General features: G+C 46.4%; 1 protein-coding gene across 2 annotated transcripts in view; it reads left to right on the top strand.

Moving 5' to 3' along the window:
* Nucleotides 1–1,336: 1,336 nt before the first annotated feature.
* Nucleotides 1,337–13,480, top strand: part of UIMC1 (ubiquitin interaction motif containing 1) — a 98,741-nt gene continuing 86,597 nt past the window's right edge. The window contains exon 1 of one of the 2 annotated variants that reach the window (XM_030927337.1): nt 1,337–1,484. The gene's annotated coding sequence lies outside the window, so the exon portion shown is untranslated. Of the gene's footprint in view, nt 1,596–13,480 lie in introns of both variants that reach the window. The other variant, XM_010386399.2, reaches the window with a different exon arrangement.

Genomic DNA, 13,480 nt, shown 5'->3' on the forward strand with positions numbered 1-13,480 from the left:
TATGGCTATTTCTCACAGTACGTACAGCATTTGGCCTGAGTGAGCAAATTAAGAACTTGAGATAGTACCCAAGAAGGAAGCCACAGAGTTTTTATAACCCAATCTTGGAAAAGACATGCCATCATTTCTGCCTTATTCTATTGTTTAGAAGTGAGTTATTAAGCATAGCCCACACTCAAGAAGAGAGATTACATAACAGTGTGGTTGCCAGCCCGTGGGATCATTAAGGGCCATCTTACAGGCTGCCTATGATAGGCTGTCTGTCCTCAGGTTTGCAGAATGGCTGCCAACAACAATGCATTAATAGTCTTCCCTGAAGTGAGATGCCCTAAAGGGATCTTTTTGGCCCTGCACTGAAACCTTTTCTCCCCACTCCTCAATCAATTTAATCAACATTTATTGAGTATTTGCTTTAGGACAGGCCCATTGCTACTTGTGAGGATTACATGGATCATGCCTTCATAGAGCTCACAAGTCTTATTGAAGAGATATAGACTCATACAGCAAAGAATTGTAGTATATTGTGGAAGATTGAATGTCCCAGAAGCTGAGGAAGGATGCAGGAGAAAAGAACTGAGGTTAGAGGAAGCAGTGGAAGAAATGGTTCAGGAGGGTTTTGGAGGATCAGTTGGAGGTAGGTGGCATGGGGGAGATAGGGCAAAGGCATTCCAGAATGTAAATGTTACAGAAAAGAACTCAGAATAATGCACCTGTAGTTCCACGTTCGATTACCCCACCGTTAACGTTTTCTTATGTTTATTTTTAGGTCTTTTTTTTTTTTTTTTGAGACACAGTCTCACTCTGTCACCCAGGCTGGGGTGCAGTGGCGTGATCTAGGCTCACTGCATCTTCCACCTCCCGGATTCAAGCCATTCTCTTGACTCAGCATCCCAAGTAGCTGTTATTACAGGCGTGCGCCACTACGCCTGGCTAATTTTTGTATTTTAGTACAGAAGGGGTTTCACTGTGTTGACCAGGCTGGTCTCGAACTCCCGACCTCAGGTGATCCGCCCGCCTCGGTCTCCCAAAACGCTGGGATTACAGGCGTGAGCCATCGCACTCGGCATTTCCGCGTTTTTCTAGACCTGAAATAGCTGGGTCATAAAATGGGCATTTTAAATTTCACCACACGGAATTGTCCTCAAAAGTGGCCGTTCTATACATTTTACCCCACAGCTATCTCTGAGTTTGTTGTTACTCCTTGCTTTCCCTCAAACCGCAAGCAACTGAGATCGCGCCAGGCGTGAGCCGTGTCCCGGGCGGCCAGCGCCTCCCGCACAGTTGGTACGTCCCGGGTGGCTCCCCCGCGGCGGGGGTTGGTTCAGTCTCCGCGCACCGCGCCTGCGCCCGCCCCGAGAGCACGTCTCAGGCATCGGACGCGCGCGCCCCCCCCCCCCACCCCCCCACCCCCGCGCTCCCAACGTGTGGCGGCTTGCGACCCCCGGCAACCCGGAGAAGGTGGGCTGAGCGGCCCGCGCCGGCGAGTGAGTATTTGCCGCCTGTGCACAACTCCGCCCGCCCCTCCCTGCCTCCTTCTCTTCCTCAGCGGGTCGGCGGCCCTCTCCTCTCCGGGAGGGGAGCCTCCCGACGCCGAGGTAGGCCTCTCCCGACGGCGGGGCGGCCCTTCCTGATGCCTGGGTGGGTCCTTCGCGACGCGGGGTGGGCTCCGGACGCCGGGGCGGGCCTTGCCGAAGTCGGAGGTGGGTCCCTCCGGACGCCGAAGTGGGCTCGGGATGCGGGGTTGGGACCCTCCCGATTACAGAGCGGATTCCGGACGCCGGGACGGGCCATTCCTGGTGCTGGGTTGGGCTTCTCCAGATGCCCGGACTGGGTCCCTCCCGACGTTGAGGTGGGCTCGGGACGCGGGTTGGGTTTCTCCTGACGCCACGCAGGGCCCCTCGGAACGCCAGGTTGGGCTTTGCACCCTCGGTTGCTGGGTGGGTCCCTTTCACACCTGGGGGGCGGCCTGCATCCTCCCGGGCGTCGGGCGGGCGCCGGGCTCCCTTGGCCGTGGTCCGCGCCGCCTCACGCCTCGGGGCGCCCGGCCTGCGCTGCTCCCCGCGCTGGGTTACTATTTTGTTGTGTGATCCTCGTTTTCTCTAATTATTTGCCCCGAAAAAAACCCCCAACGCTCTCTTTGGAGATCCTTATCGTCCTAGACGCTTTCGCCCCCGCAGGGCCGGCGCATTTCCAGGTGCTCTCAGGCTGCGCCGCAGACTTCTCAGCGCCACAGCAGGCGGGCTAGTTCCCCGCCGCTCAGTGAACCGGGCGCGCGTCCCGGGCAGTAGTGGAGCTGGATTTGAATCCCGGGAGCCGGACTCCAGTGTTCTTTCATTTGATCACTACATCGCACTGACATATAGAAAAGACACCCGGAAAAAGTGAAAAGTTTATGCTTCTGTCTTTATTGTTTTCCTGTCAAGGGAGAAAGTGCCTTGTAGTCGAATGAAAGTGTGTTTTTGGAATCAGATACATTGAGCTTCAATTCTTAGCCCTTTACCAATTTATCAGCTGTTTGCGTAAGTTTCCTCACGTGGAAAATCGTGATGTGAATATCTACTACGTAGAGTTGTGAAACTAGATACTAAAGTCGTGTTCGGATTGTATTGTTACACACTTGTCCTAAACTGAGGCTGAATATAAACTGAAAAATGGAAAATAAAGTATCAGGGATGTATGCGTGTGTATGTATGCATTTACCTTTTTACAAAAATTACAGAAATAAGTTCATTGTATTTAGTTATTAAAGCGCTTGGCTGCCGGGCGCGGTGGCTCACTCCTATAATCCCAGCACTTTGAGAGGCCGAGGCAGAAAAATCACTTGAGTCCAGGAGCATGAAGACCGGCTTTGGTAACATAGGAGACTCTGTCTCTACAAAAAGTAAAAAAAATTATCAGAGTATGGTGGCGCCTGCCTGTAGTCCCAGCTACTCAGGTGGCTGAGGCAGGAGGCTCCCGTAAGCCCAGGAGCTATGATCGTGACACTGCCCTTCAGCATGGGCATGAGTGAGACCCTGTCTCTTAAAACCCTCAAAATAAAAAAAATTAGCTGGGCGTGGTGGCACGTGCCTGTGGTTCCCAGCTTCTCGGGAAACTGAGGTGGGAGGATTGCTTGACCTTTGGAGGTCAAGGCTGATTGCCCTACTGCACTCCCTCCTGGGTGACAGAGCAGGACCTTGTCTCCAAATAAAGAAAGTGCTAGGTACCTATTTAGGGTTAATAGTCAATCATTTATAAAGGATTGTTCTTAAGGTCCGTATGCCCCCAAGCTTTCAAAGCAATTTTGACAAGTTTGGTACCTGGACTGTCAAGATTTTAAATTACCTTGTCAGTAATTTTTCTTCCGATAGATCAAGACGATGGATGTGCTGAAAGAAAATGGCAAATAATATCTGAAATTGAGAATTTTCAAGGACACTTCCCAAAATGTTACCTGTGAAATAAGTCTCATTACCGGGGCACCTGTCCTGCTTCTGCATCTTTCTGGAGACATTTTGTTCCTTAATGTCATGATTAAGAAGCTGCTGTTGGCATCCAGACTTGATTCCTCCTTCATAGTCAGTCAGTGGTAATTCATTTTAGCTTAGTTCAATAAGTGAAGATAGACCATTATTTTAGTGAGTTCTTCATCTTGAAGGGTAGTAACTTAAAAAATAGTAGTTGAACTGTATGCTGGCTTGCTTGTTTAAATGAACTGATCCGGTACCTCTCTTATTTACGTTTTTAGAATTACTGTGGAAAACAGTAATTTACTGTGGCTAAATCTCATGAAGCACTGGAAATTTTGGAATTTGTATCTGTGGGGGGCCTCTACTTAATGCTTCTTATTGATCCTTCATCTGCTGTGATTCTTTGAATACCCACCTTGAGCCTGCAGTGGTTCTATGCTGGGGTTTTATTTATTTACATGCCTTTTAGAAATTACATATATTTTGTGGTGTGGCTTCCCTTGCTATCAAATTTGAGCATATTGGTTTAAATATATGGTACATGTAATCCCAGCACTTTGGGAGGCTGAGATGGGCAATTGCTTGCACCCAGGAGTTCAAGACCAGCTTGGGTAACATGGTGAAACCCAGCCTCTACAGAAAATACAAAAAATTAGCTGGGCTTGTTGGCACATGGCTCTGGTGGGAGAATTGCCTGATCCTGGGAAGTTGAGTCTGCGGTGAGCTATGATCATGCCATTGCACTCCATGACAGAGTGAGGCCTTGTCTCAAAAACAATACACATGCACACACGGTACAGGAAACAATTAACTTTGTGCTCCTTCTTCACTCAGCAAATATTTATAGGTGCATATCCTGTATCAAGCAACAGTTTTAGTTAGAGGAGATACAAGTTATGGAAATTGGAGTCCAGTTTTTTTTTTTTTTTTTTTTTGAGACGGAGTCTCGCTCTGTTGCCCGGCTGGAGTGCAGTGGCCGGATCTCAGCTCACGGCAAGCCCCGCCTCCCGGGTTTACGCCATTCTCCTGCCTCAGCCTCCGGAGTAGCTGGGACTACAGGCGCCAGCCACCTCGCCCGGCTAGCTTTTTTTTTTTGTATTTTTTAGTAGAGACGGGGTTTCACCGTGTTAGCCAGGATGGTCTCGAACTCCTGACCTCGTGATCCGCCCGTCTCGGCCTCCCAAAGTGCTGGGATTACAGGCTTGAGCCACCGCGCCCGGCCTGGAGTCTGGTTTTCATGTCAGTAGACAAAAGTGCAAGTACCTGCTGTGTTTGGGCAAGTTACTTTTCTGAACCTGCGTTTCCTCATAATGATACATTCGGGTTTCTTAGGATTGATTGAAATATTCACTCATCAAATATTTATTAGTACTATTTTTTTTTTTTTGAGACGGAGTCTCACTGTCCTGAGCTGGAGTGCAGTGGCGCGATCTCGGCTCACTGCAAGCTCTGCCTCCTGGGTTCACGCCATTCTCCTGCCTCAGCCGCCCAAGTAGCTGGGACTACAGGTGCGTGCCACCAAACCAAGTTGATTCTTTGTGTTTTTGGTAGAGACGGGGTTTCACCGTGTTAGCCAGGATGATTTCGATCTCCTGACCTCGTGATCCACCCACCTCGGCCTCCCAAAGTGCTGGGATTACAGGTGTGAGCCACCGCACCCAGCCATGTTTATTATTTTTAAAAACTTTTTATTAAGGTATCATTTATATACAGTAGAGTGAACCAATCTTAATTGTACAGTTCAATGTGTACACCCATGTAAGTACCACCAAGGTATGGAACATTTTCAGAAGGCTCCCTTGTGTCTTTCCCAGGGGTAACCGATGTTCTGACTTGGATCACCAGAGGTTAATTGTTTTATTTTTTATTTTTATTTTTTTGGGAAAAAGTCTCACTGTCACCAGGCTAGAGTCCAGTGGTGCAATCGTAGCTCACCACAACCGCAAACTCCTGGGGTTGAGATCCCTTCTCCTCAGCCTCCTGAGTAGCTAGGACTACAGGCGCACGCCACTATGCCTAGCTAATGTAAAAATTTTTTTGTGGAGTTTTTTTTTTTTTTTTTTTTTTTGAGACAGTCTCACGGTTGCCCAGGCTGGAATGCAGTGGTGCAATCTCGGCTCACTGCAGCCTCTCCCTTCTGGGTTCAAGCGATTCTCGTGTCTCAGCCTCCCAAGTAGCTGGGATTACAGGTATGTGCCACCATGTCTGGCTGATTTTGTTTTTTTTTTTTTTTGGGCGGAGTCTCACTGTGTCCAGCCCAGGCTGGAGTGCAGTGGCATAATCTCAGCTCACTGCAAGCTCCACCTCCTGGGTTGATGCCATTCTCCTGCCTCAGCCTCCCAAGTAGCTGGGACTACCTTTCCTCGCTCATTATTATTATTATTTTAGTAGAGATGGTTTTCACCGTGTTAGCCAGGATGGTCTCAATCTCCTGACCATATGATCCGCCTGCCTCAGCATCCCAAAGTGCTGGGATTACAGGCATGAGCCACGGCACCCTGCCCTCACTTTATTCTTTGTCAAGATTGTTTAAGCTGTTCTGGGGCCCATGCATTTCCATATACATTTAGAATAAGCTTGTCTATGTCTATAAAAAGTCTTAGTGGAATTTTTATAGGAATTGCATTAAACCTAAGATAATGTTCTGTGCTCCCAAAGGTTGAAGAAAAAAAAAACCTAGGATCAGTTTGGGGAGAATTGATATGTTTACTATGTTGAGACTTCCAACCCGTGGGATGGTATGTCTCTACTTATTTAGATCCTTGATTTCTTTCACTAGTTATTCAAAAAACAGAACCCCATAAAACAACTTATGTATAAATCTATCCACACACCTGCAGTGAACTCATTTTCAACAAAGGTGCCAAGAACATACGTTGGGGAAAAGACAGTCTCTTCAATAGATAGTGCTTAGAAAACTGGATATCTACATGTAGAAGAATGAAACTAAGCCTCCGTCTCTTGCCATATACAAAAATCAAATAAAAATGTATTAAATGGGCCGGGCGCGGTGGCTCAAGCCTGTAATCCCAGCACTTTGGGAGTCCAAGGCAGGTGGATCACCTGAGGTTGGGAGTTCGAGACTAGCCTGACCAACATGGAGAAACCCCATCTCTACTGAAAATTCAAAATTAACTGGGAGTGGTGGTGCATGCCTGTAATCCCAGCTACTCAGGAGGCTGAGGCAGGAGAATCACTTGAACCTGGGAGGCAGAGGTTGCAGTGAGCCGTGATTGTGCCATTGCACTCCAGCCTGGGCAATAAGAATGAAACTCCGTCTCAAAAACAAAAAAAAACATGCAAGTGGAAAACAGGCATATGAAAAGGCGCTCAACATCATTGGTCATCAGAGAAATGGAAGTCACAGCTACAGTGAAATATCTCACCCCAGTTCAAATGGCTTATATCCAAAAACACGTAGTAGGAAATGCTGGCAAGGATGTGGGGTAGAGGGAACCCTTGTACACTGTTGGTGGGAATGTAAACTAGTACCACCACTATAGAGAACAGTTTGGAGGTTCCTCAAAAAATTAAAAGTAGGCCGGGTGCAGTGGCTCATGCCTGTAATCCCGGCACTTTGGGAGGCCGAGGTGGGCGGATCATGAGGTCAGGAGATCGAGACCATCCTGGCTAACATGGTGAAACCCCGTCTCTATTAAAAATGTAAAAAATTAGTCAGGCATGGTGGTGGCCGCCTGTATTCCAGCTACTCGGCAGGCTGAGGCAGGAGAATGGCATGAACCTGGGAGGTGGAGCTTGCAGTGAGCCAAGATCGCGCCACTGCACTCCAGCCTGGGCTACAGAATGAGACTCCATCTCAAAAAACAAAACAAAAAAGTAAAAGTAGAGTTACCGTATGGTCCAGCAGTCCCACTGCTGGGTATGTATCCAAAAGAAAGGAAATCAGTATATTGAAGAGATATCTGCACTCCCAGGTTTGTTGTAGCACTATTTACAATAGCCAAGATATGGAATCAACTAAGTGTCCATTAACAGATGAATAGATAAAGAAAATATGGTACTTATACATAATGGAGTACTATTCAGCCATAAAAATGAATGAGATCCTGTCATTTGTAACAACATGGATGAAACTAGAGGTCATGATGTTAAGTGAAATAAGCCAGGCACAGAAAGACGAGCATTGCATGTTCTCACTTATTTGTGGGATCTAAAAACCAAAACAGTTGAGCTAATGGAGATAAAGGGTAGAAGGATGGTTACCAGAGACTGGGAAGGGTAGTGGTGGATGATGGGGAGGTGGGGATGGTTAGTGGGTACCAGAAAAAAAAAAAATAGAATCAATAAGACCCAGTATTTGATAGCACAATAGGATGACTATAGTCAATAATAATGTAATTGTACTTTTTTTTTTTTATGAAACGGGAATCTCGCACTTTTGCCCAAGCTGGAGTGCAGTGGTGCTGTCTCGGCTCACTGCAAGCTCCGCTTCCTGGGTTCACGCTATTCTCCTGCCTCAGCCTTCCACGTAGCTGAGACTACGGGCACCCGCCACCGCGCCCAATTAATTTTTTTTGTATTTTTAGTAGAGACGGGGTTTCACCATGTTAGACAGGATGGTCTCAATCTCCCAGCCTCGTGATCTGCGCACCTCGACCTCCAAAAGTGTTGGGATTACAGGTGTGAGCCACTGCACCCGGCCTGTAATTGTACATTTTAAAATAAAAGAGTATAATTGGATTGTTTGTAACACAAAGGATAAATGCTTGAGGGAATGGATACCCTATTTTTTATGATCTGATTATTACATATTGCATACCTGTATCAAAGCATCTCGTGTATCCCATAAATATATACACCTATGTACCCGCAAACATTAAATTTAATAAAATGTATAAGACATATATGCTAAAAACTAAAATACATCCTAGAAAACTTAAAAATGCTGCAAGTTTTTTTGAGGATTATTATTATTATTTTTTCTGAGACAGGATCTCGCTCTGTCACCCAGTGTGAAGTGCAGTAGCACAATCACACTCACTGCAGCCTTGATCTCCCGGGCACAAGTTATCCTCCCACTTTAGCCTCCTGAGTAGCTGAGACTAAAGGTATGCAACCCCATGCCTGACTGATTTTTAATTATTTTTTGTAGAGATGGGGTCTGGCCGGCTTGCCCAGGCTAGTTTCAAACCCCCAGCTCAAATAGTCCTCCTGCCTTGGCTGCCCGAAGTGCTGGAATTACAGGCGTGAGACATTGCACCCAGCCTGAGCATTATTTTTAAATTATAAAATGAGTACAGACTTGTAGGAATTTTAAATAAAGGAGAAAAAATATATAAATTCACCACACTAAATTATTCTAAGGTTTATATAATTAATTTTTTTTTTTGGTTTTCATTTTTTTTGAGATGGAGTTTCGCTCTTGTTGCCCAGGTCAGAGTGCAATGGCATGTTCTCGGCTCACCACAACCTCTGCCTCCTGGGTTCAAGTGATTTTCCTGCCTCAGCCTCCTGAGTAGCTGGGATTACAGACATGCACCACCACGCCTGGCTAATTTTGTATTTTTAGTAGAGATGGGGTTTCTCCATGTTGGTCAGGCTGGTCTTGAACTCTCGACCTTAGGTGATCTGCCTGCCTCGGCCTCCCAAAGTGCTAGGATTACAGGCGTGAGCCACTGTGCCTGACCTTTTTTTTTTTTTTTTTTTTTTTTTTGTGAGACAGAATCTTTTTCTGTTGCCCAGGCTGGAGTGCAGTGGTGCCATCTCGGCTCCTGAGTTCAAGCAATTCTCCTACCTCAGCCTCCTGAGTAACTGGGATTACAGGTGCATGTCACCACGCCCAGCTAATTTTTGTATTTTTGGTAAAGACGGGGTTTCACTGTGTTGGTCAGACTGGTCTCAAATCCTTGTCCTCAAGCATTCTGCCCACTTCGGCCTCCCAAAGTGGTGGGATTACAAGTGTGAGCCACCGTGCCCAGCCCACAAGTTGTCGTTTCATCTGTTGATGATATTTGGGTTGTCTTTGGTGTTTGACATTATGGAAAGAGCTATTGTGAACATATACAAGTTCTTGGGTGGACCCGGGCGCGGTGGCTCAAGCCTGTAATCCCAGCACTTTGGGAGGCCTAGACGGGCGGATCACGAGGTCAGGAGATCGAGACCATCCTGGCTCACACGGTGAAACCCTGTCTCTACTAAAAAATACAAAAAACTAGCCGGGCGAGGTGGCGGGCACCTGTAGTCCCAGCTACTCGGGAGGCTGAGGCAGGAGAATGGCGTAAACCCGGGAGGCGGAGCTTGCAGTGAGCTGAGATCCGGCCACTGCTCTCCGACCTGGGTGACAGAGCAAGACTCCGTCTCAAAAAAAAAAAAAAAAAAATTCTTGGGTGGTGATGTTTTTATTTCTACTGGGTAATCAATAGTAGTGCAATTGAAGCAGAAGTTAAAAAGAGAAAAACAAGTTTTCCTGTACTTGGCTGACTCACTCCAAGGCCAGCAATAGGCTGGGCCCTAACAGAGCCTTGATAGCACTATCTGAAAAGCCAGAGCCCAAAGGAATGAGCTCCAGAGACTCTCCCAACACACTGTGCTGCCCCCCGCCACCCTGGAGCAAGGATAAGAAAAGGAAAAAACAAATTCCTTTCTCATAACTATTTCTACAAACACCTGTGTTTCACAAGTTTTGTAAGTTCCCGTTTTCCCTACAGTGCTACTGCAAGATCACAAGCTATGCCTGGGTTGTGAGACTTGTCACAATTTAATTAACTGCCTTTGTTCTGCTTCTGTAAGCCTGCTTGCCTGCCCCATGAGTTTTGCGCTGTCATTTTCGCACCACACCATTCAAACTAGCCAACTGCCTTTCAGAGAAGTGTGTATAAAAAGTCAAGCCCTGTCTTTGTTCGGAGCTCAGCTTTAGATGTTAATCTGCTGGGCTGGTGGCCACCTAAATAAAATCCTCCTATTCCACCCATTGGTCTCTCCAGTCTCCTGTTTCCTGCAACAGAATGACTGGCTTACATGATAGTTATACTTTTTTTTTTTTTTTTTTTTTGAGGCGGAGTCTCGCTCTGTCGCCCGGACTGGAGTGCAGTGGACAGATCTCAGCTCACTGCAAGCTCCGCCGCCCGGGTTTACGCCATTCTCCTGCCTCAGCCTCCCGAGTAGCTGGGACTACAGGCGCCCGCCACCTCGCCCGGCTAGTTTTTTTTTGTATTTTTAGTAGAGACGGGGTTTCACCGTGTTAGCCAGGATGGTCTCGATCTCCTGACCTCGTGATCCGCCCTTCTCGGCCTCCCAAAGTGCTGGGATTACAGGCTGGAGCCACCGCGCCTGGCCTTTTTTTTTTTTTTTTTTTTTTTAAACTGCTAGTTTTCCAAAGTGGTTATGCCATTTTACATTCCCATTAGCAGTATATGAGAGGTTCATTATACTCTGCATTCCTGCCCACTTTTGTATTGTCACTATTTTCAATTTTAGCCATTCTAATGGATATGCAGTGTTAAATCATTGTGAATTTAATTTGTAATTTCTTGATGACTAATGATATTGAACATCTGTTTTTCCTTATTGACCTTTAGTATATCTGCTTTTATGAAGTTTGTTAATATCTCTTGTTTCTTTTAAGAATTAGTTTGTCTTTTTTTATTTTTTCTTTTGAGATAGGGTCTCAGTGTGTTGTTCAGGCTGGAGTGTAATTTTTGGAATCCACCTAGAGATGTAAAGTGACATAGCCAGCCTCCCAGTGTTTATCATGTTTATGCTGCATTACCCAAGTGTTTTTTACTATTTCATCCTTTTTACACTTTGATTTTTGTGTGCTTGCTTTTTTTGAGATTGAGTTTCACTCTTGTCACACAGGCTGGACTGCAGTGGTGTGATCTCGGCTCACTGCAACTTCCGCTTCCTGGGTGCAAGCAGTTTCTCCTGCCTCAGCCTCCCAAGTAGCTGGGACTACAAGTGCCTGCCACCATGCTTGGCTAATTTTTGTATTTTTAGTAGAGACGGGGTTTCACCATGTTGACCAGGCTGGTGTCAAACTCCTGTCCCCCTGCCTCAGCCTCCCAATGTGCTGGGGTTACAGGCATGAGCCACCATGCCTGGCAGATTTTTGTATGTTTTCCAGTACACGAAATACATACGTTAGTATTCATATAGTTAAAAAATAAATATACATGTATTGTGGTTGTGCTTTAAAAATTATCAGTAGAGATATTTTAAACATATATATATAATTATTATACTTTAAGTCTTTATATTTTGGGGTAAATGTGCAGAACATACAGGTTTGTTATATAGGTATATTCATGCCATGGTGGTTAGATATATTTTTATTTTTATTTTATTTTATTATTTTATTATTTTATTTTTATTTTTTGAGACGGAGTCTCGCTTTGTCGCCCAGGCTGGAGTGCAGTGGCAGGATCTCGGCTCACTGCAAGCTCTGCCTCCTGGGTTCACGCCGTTCTCCTGCCTCAGCCTCCGAGTAGCTGGGACTACAGGCATGCACCACCATGCCCGGCTAATTTTTTGAATTTTTAGTAGAGACGCGGTTTCACTGTGTTAGCCAGGATGGTCTCGATCTCCTGACCTTGTGATCCGCCCGCCTTGGCCTCCCAAAGTGCTGGCATTACAGGTGTGAGCCACCGCACCTGGCCTAGATATGTTTTTAAAAGGTAAGAAAATATTTGTGCCTGGGCGTGGTGGCTCACACCTGTAATCCCAGCACTTTGGGAGACCAGGGTGGGAGGATCACTTGAGCCCAGGAGTTCGAGACCAGTCTGGGCAATATAGTGAGACCTTGTCTCTACAAAAAATAAAAAGTTAATTAGTTGGGTGTGGTGGCACATGCCTGTGGTCCTAGCTACTTGGGAGGTTGAGATGGAAGAATTGCTTGAGTCCAGGAGGTTGAGATTGTGGTGAGTCGTGCTGGCCTCATAAAGTGCTGGAATTACAGGCATGAGCTACTGCACCTGGCCAATAATTTTTTTTTTTTTGAGATGGAATCTTGCTCTGTTGCCCAGACTGGAGTGCAGTGGCATGATCTTGGCTCAACCCCTGTCTCCTGGGTTCAAGTGATTCTCATGCCTCAGCCTCCCCAGTAGCTGGGATTATAGGTGCATACCACCACACCCAGCTGACTTTTGTATTTTTAGTAGAGATGGGGTTTTGCCATGTTGGCTAGGCTGATCTCGAACTGCTGACCTCATGTGATCCACCTGCCTCAGCCTCCCAAAGTGCTGGGATTACAGGTGTGGGCCACCATGTCTGGCCCAAGAATTCTTTATATATTCTGGATATTAATCTTTTACAAGATAAATGTATTGCACATATTTTCTTCCATTCTATGGCAGCTTTTTGTTTTCTTTTTTGATACAGGGTCTTACTCTGTTGCCTAGGCTGGAGTGCAGTAGTGTGACCACATCTCATTGTAGCTTTGACCTCCCTGGCTCAGGTGATCCTTCTACTTCAGCCTTCTGAGTAGTTGGAACTACAGGTGTGTGCCACCATACCCAGCTAATTAAAAAAAAATTTTTTTTTTTTTTTATAGAGACAAGGCATTGCTATTTTGCCCAGACTGTCATTCTGTGGCTTCTTTTTTTTTTTTTTTTTTTTTGAGGCGGAGTCTCGCTCTGTCGCCCGGACTGGAGTGCAGTGGCCGGATCTCAGCTCACTGCAAGCTCCGCCTGCCGGGTTTACGCCATTCTCCTGCCTCAGCCTCCCGAGTAGCTGGGACAGGCGCCCGCCACCTCGCCCGGCTAGTTTTTGTATTTTTAGTAGAGACGGGGTTTCACCGTGTTAGCCAGGATGGTCTCGATCTCCTGACCTTGTGATCCGCCCGTCTCGGCCTCCCAAAGTGCTGGGATTACAGGCTTGAGCCACCGCGCCCGGCCCCATTCTGTGGCTTCTTAATGGTCTTTTTTTTTTTTTTTTTTTTTTTTTTTTTTAAGAGCAGAAGTTTTAAGTTTCAGTGATGTCAAATTTATCAATTTAAAAATTTTCTTTATGTCCTAAGAAAGCTTTATTCAGGCTGGGTGCGGTGACTCATGCCTGCAATCCCAGCACTTTGGGAG

This window comes from Rhinopithecus roxellana, chromosome 3 (genome assembly GCF_007565055.1).
Source record: "Rhinopithecus roxellana isolate Shanxi Qingling chromosome 3, ASM756505v1, whole genome shotgun sequence".
Taxonomy (NCBI): Eukaryota; Metazoa; Chordata; class Mammalia; order Primates; family Cercopithecidae; genus Rhinopithecus; species Rhinopithecus roxellana.